Genomic DNA, 14,035 nt, shown 5'->3' with positions numbered 1-14,035 from the left:
CATGTGGTGTTATCATTCACAATAACTTATTTTGTGGATGAATGACATGATCAGAGGGACTGTTGACATCATCTTCAGGACTCAGCCAATCCCGGGGCTGCTGCTGCTGCTGCCTTGGGAGCCCAACCGAAATCACCTGGGTCTTTGTGACCTCACAGGACCCCACCTCTCTGCTGGCAGATAAAAGGGGCTTGCTGGGCAGGGCAGGAGACCAGAAGGGAGGCCAGTGGCTAGAGGGCAGTCCGGCAGAGACAGTGGCTGCAGGGGACCCAGCCCTTCTGCCCAAGGCAAGTTCTCTCCCAAAAGCAGCTGAACTTGCTAAGTGGGCTTGTGAGTTATCAGCTCAAGGCCAGCAGAGATGTGTGGCTTGAAGCTGGCTGATGTTGGCGATGGACCGGGAGGAAGCCGGTGGACGTTGGCAGACAGAAGCTGGTGGAATCTTCCTGCGGAAGCTGGCAGAGGCCGGCAGAAGTTGGCGGATGAAGCCAGGGGACGTTGGCCTCCTGAAACCAGCTGGCGGAACCTTGGTGGATATCAGTGGATGGAAGCCCTGGGGTGTGTGTGAATGGCTGGTGCAGTCAAGGTGTGTGTGTGTCGGGGGACGGCTGTTGCGTGTGTGAATGTGTGTGTGAATGGGCTGGCCGGCATTCCGTGGGGATGTTGCCAGGGCGTGAGTGTGACTCAAGCATTTGTGACCTGGCGGAGGCTGGCTTCAGAAGTGGAGTGGAAGAGACAAACGGGTGGATATTCCTGGTGGAAGCCAGTGGATGTTGGCAGGCCGAACTTTGGGATGAAGTTGCCAGAACATTGGCCGGTGGATACGCCTGGGTCGAAGCCGGTTGAGGGCAGTGGACAAGCTGGCCCCTTAGTTTTTTTTTCTCTCTCTCTCTCTTGCAGGGCCCGAAGCTTCCTCTTCCCCAGGGGGATGCGAGGGACCAGAAGGCAGGCGTCCTGCTGGAGCTGAACCAGGCCCTTGTCTCCCCTGAGGATACCCATTTAGCCTCTTTTCCAAAACCAATAAAAGAATTTTTCCGTAATGGTTTTGAAGTGTTGTCTTGTTTGTCAGATGCTGTCACGGGATTCTCTTCCCCGTCCCCTCATTATATCTGGGGCCCAATGCCTGGGGTGGGACTTTGTGAAGACATGGTGTGGGGCCTTGTGATGTCACAGGAATTGGGAACATAATATTTCTCCATGCATGTGTGAGGGACTGAGCTAGGCATTGTAGGTTCCCTGTCTGAGCTCCCAAGCAAGTATATTATGTGTCGTGTTGGACAAACACAGGAAACCAATGAGCCCTGGTGCCATTCTGACAGCGGAGTTGTGTACCCAAACACTATGACCACCCCGTAACAATAAACAAAACTCGCTCCTTCCCTTCCACCACCGCTCCTCACATTTGTTTGCCTGGCCTGGAGATTCAGGGGAGCCCTGCCATTTCCTGGCACAGCAGCTCATTCTCTGAGACCTGACAAGCCTCATCTTCATCATCAATACCATGAGCAGTCCATGGACAGCTGCTTGCAGAGTGCAAGTGGGGAGAAAATATATGCCACTTCAAAGAAGCTTCCAGTCCAACGTCTCATGCCAGTGCCACAACCGAGGAAATGGAGATGGGCAATGATTTGGAGATGAGCGTACATTAAAATTAATGTGGATCCATGCCATGGAGAGATGGCAAAAATACACGGGTACTGCAAAATCTGCTGCCTGAGGGCAGTGGCTGCCTCTGAGCGCCTAGAACAATCTATGGGTGGATGGAAAATGTGTCAGTGATGTGCACGACAAATGCTATTATGGGACAGCACAAAAACTCAGGGTCCCTTGCTCAATTCTCTTCTCTTTCTCTCTCTCCCCCTTACTTCCTATCTCTGTCACCTGTTTCTCCCTTGGCCTTATTTTTCTTGTCAAGTGTACTGCTCAAAAACCACAGTGGTCTGAATTAATCATGTACCAGAGGACTTTTGGATTACTCCAAGAGCTGCACATGGCCTCAGGGTGAGAGGCTTCCTAGCCCTGCTATATAGAACTAATGCTTTAAACTTGTGGTAACGTCTGACTTACAAACCTAACCAGCCAGCTGTAAACTCTGATGCAGATTTTTTTTTAAATTGTCCTCTTATCTTTGTCTCCACCTCCAGGAGCTTCACAAAGGCAATTTAATTGAGGGGTTGCAGTGTTTAATCAACTAATTGCAAGCACTTGATATAATTTCATTGTTTAACTGAAAAGTCTTAACAAAAGCAATCAAATAATATGATAAGAAAAGCCATTTCGAAGTGGCTTGCTTCATTCCGTAAGGATTTACGCTACTAATACAAAGGACTTAATTAAAATTATTCATACTTAATATTTGTAGAAGAACCTAAGATGCAGTTAACCCCTTTACAGCAATACAGGAAGTATCATTTTACTTTGGAAAACAAATACAGAAATAAAAAGGACAAATAGAACATATATCTAAATAGACACATATATATGAGGAAAGGCAGAAAAGAGTAATAGGGTTTTGGGAGGCAAAGATTAGTATAAAAACATATCAAAACTGTGGCAATAATAATTATGTGCCATCAAGCCAATTCTAACTCATGGTGATCTCTTTTTTCAGGGTTTCCCAGGTAGAGAAATGGTTTTCCCTTCCCTTCCCTTCTGGGAGCATCCCGGTGCTCTGCAGCTTACCCAAGGCCACACAGACTGGCTGTACTCGTAGGAGGCACCGTGGGAGATTGATTTCCTACCTCTGGCTTGGCAGCCAGATACCTAAACCCTTGGGAAATGGTCTTTTCGGACTCCTAATGCCCTCATCCACTATGGAAGTTCTAGCCTGAAAATTACAGGTACCAGTCTTTGCACACAAAACATATTGGTGTGAGGGAGGCCTTGATGGTTAACCCAGCCCCCCAACAGCCACTGTGCCAGTATGACTGCCAAATTAGTGTGCATGTTCACGATGTGTCAGAAGGGGCTACGTTTGTCATGGGCATTTTCTGTGTAGCATGACATGGCTTTGCCTTTTTCTGTTTTCTTTTAATTTCGTCAGACACAGCGTGGGGGTTCTGAGGAAGCTTTCACACCACACTGGCAGGGGAGATTATGCCTTCTCTCGTCAGTCATCCCCTCCCTCCCTGCCTGTCCACAGCTATGAGCGACAGAAAATAAGTTCCCCTGGGTGCCAAGTCATGGGGGCCGGGGGAGCTTTGTGCCTGGTGCACAGGCAGTTTGTATTCTTTTATACTGTAACAGTCTAAGGGAAAGGGAAAGGTTCCCCTTGACATTTAGTCCAGTTGTGTCCAACTCTAGGGGGTGGTGCTCATCTGGATTTCCAAGCCATAGAGCCAGCGTTTGTCCTAAGACAGTTTCCGTAGTCACGTGGCCAGCTTCATTACCTTCCCACCGTTACCTTCCCACTGAGGTGGTACCTATTTATCTACTCACATTTATATGCTTTTGAACTGGTAGGTTGGCAGGAGCTGGGACAAGCGATGGGAGCTCACTCCATTGCGTGGATTCGATCTTACGACAGCTGGTCTTCCGACCTTGCAGCACAAAAATTTAAATTTTTTTTTAAATTATAAACTGCTGTTCTTACCACGTTCTGAGGGCTTCCAGCTGTCCTTTAACCACACACTACCCCTCCACCTGGCACTTGTTTAGCTTCAGAAGGACTTATTTACAAATCAGTAGTGACTATTGCTTGTGTGGCCTTCCAAGATTGAGGGAGGGAGGAAATGGTCCTGGGCTCCTTTGGGTTAGGCAGTATAGGGGGCATGTTTTCTGACATATCCAATGGAGTACACTCAGGGGTCATGGAAGAACTGTGTAGGGGACAACCGCCAACCTCAGCATCTACTGCCTTTTTTATCAGAATTACCTCCGTCTATTAAACAACAGGGCCAGCCCTGAAATTGATCCTTACATGACATGCCTATGTCTTTAATTGTGCTATCCTGTTTTGTACATGTCATATCCATGCACCAAAATGTTCAGTGTGTCTTTTCATGTCACAGAGCAACAAAAAGCCCCCCTTAGCCAGTTCTTTCCTCCTCTTTTCCCCTCTATCATAAGTTAGATTAGATGGAGGACATGCCCTAGCAATGAAATCAGTTTTTAAACAAAAGAGCAGAACTTTGAACCTCAGGCTGAAGTTAAAGTGTAACACCAAAGGAAGCCCGATCAATAGCTGGTAAACATCAGTTGTGTAGGAGCCACCAATGTCCGATTTTGAGAAATGTCACTCCTTCTACCGGCACCCCATTGCCCTCTCAGCCTGCACACCACGACCACCAAGCAAAAACATGTCTTTGGACCTGTGCAATCCCTTTGAAAATTAAAAGGCACCATGAAAAGCCTATTATAGAGCATCAAACATGTTTCAAAAGAAATGCAAGCATGTAGAAGGTGCTAGAGATTCACTGGGTTGAATGAAGGACAGACGAGTTTTGCTTTCTCTCTTTTACTTGAGACAGCTCAAGGTCTTCTTATTCCACCTTATAAACAAAAGCTGGTACAGCTTTACCAGAACCAAAAATAAACCAACCAACCAACCAACCAACCAACCAACCAACCAACCAACCAACCAACCAACCAACGCACCCACCCAATCTCTCTGTGCCTGAAATAATGCAAACATCCGGGGGGGGGGGGAGGTCCATTGAGAATTGTTGATCTGACTGAAGTCTTTATCTGTGTATATTTAATATAGGGTTAGAATTCTGGAGGAGGGGCAAGTGTCCCCTCCCACAGACACCAATTCCAGCTTCCTGTGCAACTGTTATAAATGAGCAATCTGTGGTAAATTCAGCATAAGTGTTACATATGTGGGTCACTGCAATCAATGGGACTTAATAAAGCAAATATTTCACCATATTCAGTTTTCACTGTAGGGCACATTAGAAATTCAGCATGCAGTAATGCAGATCGGTAGGACCACCAAATCTCTAAAATGTTGAAAGGAAAAAACTGGGCTTTGAAACTTTCTTAATTAGAGTGATATGTTTTGCAATTGCTAAGGCATCAGCACCCCATTCCCAGTGGCCAATATTTGAGAGCAAAGAGTGAACCAGTGTGCTACGGGGGTGGGGGTGGGGGTGGGAAGGCTGGGTGTGGACTTTTCTGAGGTATTGTGCTGGTATTGAGAGGGCAACAAGAAGACTTAGGAGTCACAATGCTAGTGCTACACTTTTTGCTTTGTTCCAAAGGACACAGGGCACACAATGTCTGTGCACAACAACCCCTAAAAGTAGGGAACTGGAGAGGGGACACCCTTGGTTTGCAGGCCTTAGGCCTCTTGTATCATTTGGATCAAAGTCAATGTCAGGCTGAACCAGTGAGCAATGGCACCAGCTGCAAATGGGGGAGATAGGTGCCCAGCTTTTAAAACCACCTCCTGCACACACACACAAAAAAAATAAGGTTATCTCCACGGCTCCTGTTGCATGAGATTTGTGTCCCTCCTGGAGACTCAAAAAAGCATGGCAACTGCCTGACATTTAGTTGGTGCCCAGAGATTTGGGAACCTTAAATTTTGTATCCACGGTTTCTGTAAAACTTCCAAGACAGCTTTGCTGAAACAAACACTTGAGGGAGAGAAAGTGTGTGTGCTTGATAGCCCTCATTGCAGAGTGCACATGAGGGAATACTTTTATTGGAATCCTCACAGAAATGTGCCTTCAGATAGTGAGCTATCAAGTCTGGAACACTTTTTTCCGATCATATATTTAGTGATCTTTCTGAGAAACTACCTTGTGAAAGATTTAATTTTTTTTAAAAAAATGTCAAGTCTGCTTTTAGGAAAGTATGAGAACTACCCATTTTACTCATCTTTGAGTTGAGCGAATGGATAAGATTTTGCAACAGGAAAGATTTCAGGGCATATCAACACCAGAGAGACTTTGCAGGGCAGCCAAAGTGGAAGACTTTGCCCGCTATCTACTGAATGGCCAGCTATATTCTGGTTTCAAAGGATATTATATTTATCCTCATTTATCCTCATTTCTTGACTGCATGAAAGAATGGAAGACTGAGAACACACTGTGTTTTTTCATATGAGTTTCTAATCAGTTTGTGATGCGGTGAGTTGCCCCCTCTGCAGTTGAAGCAGTTAGTCTTAGGGGGGGAAAAAAAGAAAATAGAAAATGATCTGACTCAATGAACTGTGTGATACTTCCTATACCTTGTGGAGCTTTATTGGAGTCACAGAAATGTATTGTATTAAAATCAATCAATTAATTACTTAATTCATATCGGTTATATGGTACACATACACACACACAGAGAGAGAGAGATTACATTTAATTGTTAATATTCTACTAGTTTCATTTGTGTATTAAACAACAATGGCAAGTTTTACGTATTTACTGCAGTGTTTTTGTCAATAGCTGTTTATCGTATACAGTATGAAATGGTCTGATGTTACCTCTATAAAATAAAGTATGTAAGCTTATTAAATTAGATTTGACCAAACAGTGGGGGAAAAACTGCAAAGAAATTTCAGTAAAATATGTAGCACCCTACAGGAAGGTAGGTAGACAGGCAGGTAAGCAGTCTGTCTGTCTGTCTGTCTGCCTGTCTGTCTGTCTGCTTGCTTGCTTGCTTGGTTTGCATGCTGTAAGTGACTTTGATCATATCTATTATATATTAATAATGATGAAACTGAAAGTGTCTTCATGTTTGGCTTTAACTGCTTCCAACAGACAGTGTCAAAGACTCAACTAAGGGCTCTTCTGAACAGAGCATTGGGGCCATTCTCTTGCTTGGTTCTGAAAGAATGTGGAGTTTATAGGGTTTCAAGTCCAAACTATTGCTTACTTAACTAGAGGGGATGTAGCACAAATCTGCAAGCCAGTTAGCTTTCCTCGTCGATGGTGGCGGCGGTTTCCACCTGCCTGGATCACTGCCCTCCTTCCATCACTCCTGTGGCAATATACATATATGTGAGAATTGAAAGTTTCTGAATAGGGGGCTAAAGGCTTCAAAGTGGGAGGCTCTCACCACGGATATCCCCTGCAACCGGGAAGTGGCCTAGTGTTTAACTCAGACCCCAGAACAAAGTGATACAAAGAAGAAGGAAGGAAGGAAGGAAGGAAGGAAGGAAGGAAGGAAGGAAGGAAGGAAGGAAGGAAGGAAGGAAGGAAGGAAGGAAGGAAGGAAGGAAGAAAGAAAGAAAGAAAGAAAGAAAGAAAGAAAGAAAGAAAGAAAGAAAGAAAGAAAGAAAGAAAGAAAGAAAGAAAGAAAGAAAGAAAGAAAGAAAGAAAGAAAGAAAGAAACTGAGTGGTTTGGAGATGAATGATCCAGAAATCCCTTGTTTTGTTTTTAAATGAGATAACAGGGATATCATCTGGACATTGAGGGAATTATCATTACAATTAGTGCTCAATCAAACATTTTAAGGATACAAACACTTCATCTGGAACTAGCCACAAGCCAGCCAGCCTTTATTTTCCCCAGTGTTAACATCCATGAATTTGAGTGCAAAGCAGACCAATGAATTTTACATCTGAGCTATTTATCTTCATGCAGAAGCAACCAGAACAGTCTTATCTGCTCACACTGAGCCAGAACATGAGTGCACAGGTTCCCCGTAGGGAATTAACAGCAAGTACAGCTGGGAGAAATGAAAGGAAGCATCCCCATCTCCAGCAAACCAGCTCCTTGCAAGCAATTTGCCAACACAGGAGGCCAGAAAGTGGAAGCCAAGCTGTCACTGGGTTTGCAAAGTAACTGAGCAACGTTGACAGCAGTTATTTTCGTAGCTTGCTGTGGAGATTGATTCTGAATCCTCTTTATAGGATTTAAGAAGACTTTATGCATTGATCAGCTTCACAGAAAGCAAAGGCCCTTAACGAACTTCGTTCATAATTTTAGAAAGGCAGGCTGTGTCTGTCTGTCTGTGTCCGTGTATCTGTGTGCCTGTATAAAAACAGAGAGCTGAAGCAAATATGACAACTGGAAAATAGATGACCGAACTGCTTGCACACTTATTAGCTCCCCTCCCCCCCCCCAAACAGGTCTGCAGGCATTTGCACTGTTTCAGAAATCTGAAAGACCTGTTTGACTGACGAGTACAGAAGAAATGTTCTTGTAGAAACCACAGGAGGTGTAACCTCTCTATCATTCCATTTCTTAGAACCATTTTAAGCCCTCAAGGCAAGGGTGGGCAAAGGGTAGCCTTCCGCATTTTGCTGGACTGCATCTCCCAACTTTCCTCACAATTGCCGCGATGCTGGGACTTGTAATCTAACAACATAGTCTAACAACATCTGGAAGATCACACTGTACCTGTTCCTGCTGTAATGACACCATCTAGCTAGGGCTAATGGGCAGAAAAGTAGACTCCAGCACATGCATCTGTCACTGGATGAGGAGTCTCACAATTTTGAATAGTGCGAGCCAGAGGTCCTTATGCATTTTGTGCCCATCCCAAACTACTGACCACAAACCACTGTGCTCTGGTCAACCATAATGCCCACAATAATCCTTTAATGTCTGAGGAATAGAGGCCTCAAGGCAAGTCTTCTTCATGTACTGTTAGATTAGGCCGGCCCTATCATTAGGCAGTGTCTGAGTTCAGAAATTTACATTCCAAATGGTTTGTAAAAAGAAAGCCAGATTGTTGTTATCATTATTGTTGTTCTGGTCACTCAGTGATGTATTGTGTTGTGCATTTTGAGTCTGTTGCCTTGTTGTTACCAGAAGGCCAGGAAAAATTTGGGATTTCTCTGGTATTGCACCTTAGAAATATTTATAAAAATACGAAATAGAAAACAGAAGGATACTTGCCTTTTCACTTTGAATTCATAACAGAATGGCAAAACATCAAACATTTCTGTCAAAAGGCTCCTTAAAAATGTAAATGCCCTTAAAAAAACAAAGTGTTATTTGTTGCACTTTAGCAACGTGTTTATTCATTGCATCTACAAGTAACTATAACTACAAACTGTATTACTGGTTACTTGAATATACTGTAGTTTGTTACATGTGTTATAGCTAACTACTTCCAAGGTCTGGGCAAGGTGAAGTAGCCACAGCACAGATTAGTATGCCATGCAATCTACCCTCTACCCCCGTCTGGCCAAAATCAAACTAGCATGCAGCTCTGAAGTAAGATTGCACTGGCAGGCTGGCAGGCTTTCATACACAAATGAGAGAGAGAGAGAGAGAGAGAGAGAGAGGGAACTGGCCTTGCCCTTTGCCTCTAGCCGCCTAAAGTCCTGTGTCTGCATCCTTGACAGAGGGTGGACTTGATGATCGATAGGGTCCCTTCCAGCTCTGCCATTCGAAGATGATAATGATGACAACTAGAAGAGAACATAGAAGGGCTACATCCCTCAATATCTGACAGCTGTCTGTTGGGAAGCAAAATAATGATTTACATGCCTGGAGGGTGGATGACACCATGATCAAAATCCCTACAAGCTATATAATTTGAAACATTCCTCTCCTACCGCCCAACGTCCCCCTTGTATTAGTTATTGTCAGAATATTAGTTATTTGCAGTTATTACTGCAAATGTCTTTGGGAAAGCTTAGAGCCATTTAAAGGGGAATGGAAAAGCCTAAGGGATATATGGAATGTTACATAAATTAGTTTATCAGCCCTTGATAAATAAAAGCTTTTATATAAAACTGTTTGCTACAGACAGGCTCTATTTGCAGGTCAGGCCAGGACTAGCTTGTTTATTTTGTTGGTTTCCCGCCCCCACATTTTGAAACTTCAGTTTCCAGGAGTCCAGTCTTACCCACTTTTCTCTATGGCCTACTTACAGCCTGCTGAGACCTCATGCTTATGTAACAGCTTCAGGCTAGCCTCAGATATATAACCCATTGTGGAGGTAAGAGTCACAGAACATGAAGAACTATAACCAATTATAAGGAAGTGTCATCCCTCTGAGCCACTTGGATGCTTCTGGTAAGGAGATGAATCTGGGCTAAATCGTGTATCCAGCCAGCAGTCATTTGTGTATGTGTGTATCAATATTTGTTTGTGTTACAGTCCACCTGCATCACCTCAGTATCTGTTGCAATCATGTTGTTTAACCGCGCCGTCACGCAGGTCTGGAGTCTGATGACCGAATGGTCAAAACCTTTGGTCAATGCTTTATTTAGGAGCCCCAGTATTTGCTCCCTTTGCTATCAGTCTCTAGCAAATAAAACGGCTTTCTTCATCTCTTTCAACATAGGTCATCAGCAACGTTTCAGAAAAGTTGTGCAATGGATATGCTCCAGGAATGTAATAGGGAGAGGAAGGAACATTGAACCTTTTTTAAAAAAAAAACCTATCTTCTTCATGGAAAATTTCACTCAGGTTGTGTGGGGCCATCAGCAGATGGGAGGGATAGCAAGTGGCTTGTATGATGAAATAGTTGCCAATATCTGCAATCCTAACCATGGAGGTCAACCATTCTCTGAAGCCTGGTCTTGTGTCACCGTGCATCTAACGTGTGGCTAGAAGCTACATAAGACAAGGGCTTCTTCATAGTGGCATCTTATCAGATTCCGCTAACAAATTGTGGAATCTCTTTCCTAAAAAGATCTTCCTAGCTTCCTACATACTGTTTTTAGATAGCACTTTAAGACTTTGGCTGGCATCTTTGTTACTTTGTTATGCATGTTGAAGGCAAACAGCGTTAACATTCAGTTGCTTCTAACTGGCAATTATTAAGTCGCTGCTGGGATTTTCAGGGATTGGTTTGGTATGTGTAATCTTGCGAAGCCCAACAACAATTTGTTAATTGCCAGATAGTAGTGACAGAATGTTATGATATCTGCCTTCTGCATGTGTAAGAAGCAACAGGATTTCAGCCTTTGTTATAGAGGACGTTGGGATTATAATTGAAGAACTGTATTTGTATGCCCTGTTTATTCTGTTTTCTTATGGTGACATTGTGCTGTCATTGTTCATGTTTTTTTCTGTTTTACACTGATATTAACTTGATTTGTGGATCTTTAATACGTTGTACCATGAATTTCCAGATGGGTATCTCAGTTAGTCTATAGTTCATTCAACGTATAACAAGAGTCTTGTGGCACTTTATAGTCTAATAAGATTTATTTGGCTCAATAATTTGTGAACAATAGCCCACCTCTGTCTCTGAATATGTGAGCTACAGACCATGAATGCTCATACTAAATAAAGTGCATTAGTCCTCAATTTGTCACAAAACTCTCTGCTGTTTTTGCTGGAGAAAACAAACAAACAAACCAGAAAAGCCAATGCCTGTGTGTGTTAATTCCCACCAGTCAAAAAGCTTGCCCTTACGTTATCCCTGAAGAATTGAAACAAAATCTTAGGTATGAAATTTACTGCTGCTTTATATTGAAATTAAGACGACTTGGAAACTTTTCTGGTCACATCATTCTCACCCAGTCAACTCTCAGCTGGGCAAAGAAGTGGTGAACAGGAGACAAAGTCTATCTTTGCAAATAAAGCCACAAAGGCAACTATCTTGCATTTTTTAAAAATATATATTTTTGCTTTCCTTTGCTGGCTTGGGTTCCTTAATTGGGAGAAAGGTGACATACAAATGAAAATAGAAAGATAAATACTCCCCCCCATTGGCCTATGAGAAAAGGAAGCCTCCATCTCTACAGCCAGCTTTGAAGTCAAGATCTGTAACCTCTGTTAAACAAGTAAAATAAAATAACTTTTGTTTATTTATTATTTATTCATTTAAAATATTTTTAACCCCACCTTCTGCCAACTGGTCTTGCAGCAGAATAATGGAATGGTTTCTGTCCCTATGTTTCTGAGCTGAGGGTTGGAGGGGGAACCTGTTTCGCTATGAGCGTGTGTGTGTTTAGTCGTTTAGTCGTGTCCGACTCTTCGTGACCCCATGGACCAGAGCACGCCAGGCCCTCCTGTCTTCTACTGCCTCCCGGAGTTGTGTCAGGTTCATGTTGGTTGCTTCGCAGACACTGTCCAGCCATCTCATCCTCGGTCGTCCCCTTCTCCTCTTGCCATCACACCTTCCTAACATCAAGGTTTTTTCCAAGGACTCTTTTCTTCTCATGAGATGGCCAAAGTACTGGAGCCTCAGCTTCAGGATCTGTCCTTCCAGTGAGCACTCAGGGTTGATTTCCTTTAGAATTGATAGGTTTGTTCTCTTTGCAGTCCAGGGGATTCTCAAGAGCCTCCTCCAGCACCACAATTCAAAGGCATCAATTCTTCGGCGGTCTGCTTTCTTTATGGTCCAGCTCTCACTTCCATACATCACGACAGGAAAAACCATAGCTTTGACTATTCGGACTTTTGTTGGCAAGGTGATGTCTCTGCTTTTCAAGATGCTGTCAAGATTTGTCATCGCTTTCCTCCCAAGAAGAAGGCGTCTTTTAATTTCAGGGCTGCTGTCTCCATCTGCAGTGATCATGGAGCCCAGGAAGATAAAATTTGACACTGCCTCCATATCTTCCCCTTCTATTTCCCAGGAGGTGAGGGGACCAGTGGCCATGATCTTAGTTTTTTTGATGTTGAGTTTCAGACCATTTTTTGCACTCTCCTCTTTCACCCTCATTACGAGGTTATTTAATTCCTCCTCACTTTCTGCCATCAGAGTGGTATCATCTGCATATCGGAGGTTGTTGATATTTCTTCCGGCAATCTTAATTCCGGCTTGGGTTTCTTCCAGTCCAGCCTTCCGCATGATGTATTCTGCATATAAGTTAAATAAGCTGGGGGACAATATACAGCCTTGCCGTACTCCTTTCCCAATTTTGAACCACTCAGTTGTTCCATGACCAGTTCTAACTGTTGCTTCCTGTCCCACATATAGGTTTCTCAGGAGACAGATAAAGTGGTCAGGCACTGCAATTTCTTTAAGAACTTGCCATAGTTTCTTGTGGTCCACACAGTCAAAGGCTTTCGCATAGTCAATGAAGCAGAAGTAGATATTTTTCTGGAACTCTCTGGCTTTCTCCATAATCCAGCGCAAGTTAGCAATTTGGTCTCGAGTTCCTCTGCCTCTTCGGAATCCAGCTTGTACTTCTGGGAGTTCTCGGTCCACATACTGCTGAAGCCTACCTTGGAGGATTTTGAGCATAACCTTGCTAGCGTGCGAAATGAGTGCAATTGTACGGTAGTTGGAGCATTCTTTGGCACTGCCTTTCTTTGGGATTGGGATGTAGACTGATCTTTTCCAATCCTCTGGCCACTGTTGAGTTTTCCAAACTTGCTGGCATATTGAATGTAGCACCTTAACAGCATCATCTTTCAAGATTTTAAATAGTTCAACTGGAATGCCATCACCTCCACTGGCCTTGTTGTTAGCCAGGCTTTCTAAGGCCCACTTGACTTCGCTCTCCAGGATGTCTGGCTCAAGGTCAGCAACTACATTGTCTGGGTTGTCCGGGATATCCACATCTTTCTGATATAATTCCTCTGTGTATTCTTGCCACCTCTTCTTGACGTCTTCTGCTTCTGTTAGGTCCCTCCCATTTTTGTCTTTTATCATGTTCATCTTTGCGCAAAATGTTCCTCTAATATCTCCAATTTTCCTGAACAGCTCTCTGGTCTTTCCTTTTCTGTTATCTTCCTCTATTTCTTTGCATTGTTCATTTAAGAAGGCCCTCTTGTCTCTCCTTGCTATTCTTTGGAAGTCTGCATTCAAGTTTCTGTAACTTTCCCTATCTCCCTTGCATTTTGCTTCCCTTCTCCTCTCTGCTATTTCTAAGGCCTCGTTGGACAGCCACTTTGCTTTCTTGCATTTCCTTTTCTTTGGGATGGTTTTCGTTGCTGCCTCCTGGACAATGTTACGAGCCTCTATCCAAAGTTCTTCAGGCACTCTGTCCACCAAATCTAGTTCCTTAAATCTGTTCTTTACTTCCACTGTGTATTCATAAGGGATTTGGTTTAGATTATACCTGAGTGGCCCAGTGGTTTTTCCTACTCTCTTCAGTCTAAGCTTGAATTTTGCTATGAGAAGCTGATGATCAGAACCGCAGTCAGCTCCAGGTCTTGTTTTTGCTGACTGTATAGAGCTATGAGCGTGACCGGCCTAGAATTCAAGTGGGGTGGGCAGAACGGGGGATCGGATGATCTGTCC

The 14,035-nt window shown here is 43.7% G+C and overlaps 1 long non-coding RNA gene across 1 annotated transcript in view; it reads left to right on the top strand.

Moving 5' to 3' along the window:
- Positions 1-9,792: 9,792 nt before the first annotated feature.
- Positions 9,793-14,035, top strand: part of LOC110085074 (uncharacterized) — a 37,994-nt gene continuing 33,751 nt past the window's right edge. The window contains exon 1 of the long non-coding RNA XR_013541582.1: positions 9,793-9,906. This is a non-coding gene — a long non-coding RNA (uncharacterized LOC110085074). The remainder of the gene's footprint in view (positions 9,907-14,035) is intronic.

This window comes from Pogona vitticeps, chromosome 2 (genome assembly GCF_051106095.1).
Source record: "Pogona vitticeps strain Pit_001003342236 chromosome 2, PviZW2.1, whole genome shotgun sequence".
Taxonomy (NCBI): Eukaryota; Metazoa; Chordata; class Lepidosauria; order Squamata; family Agamidae; genus Pogona; species Pogona vitticeps.
This window is presented reverse-complemented; position numbering and strand designations above follow the sequence as displayed.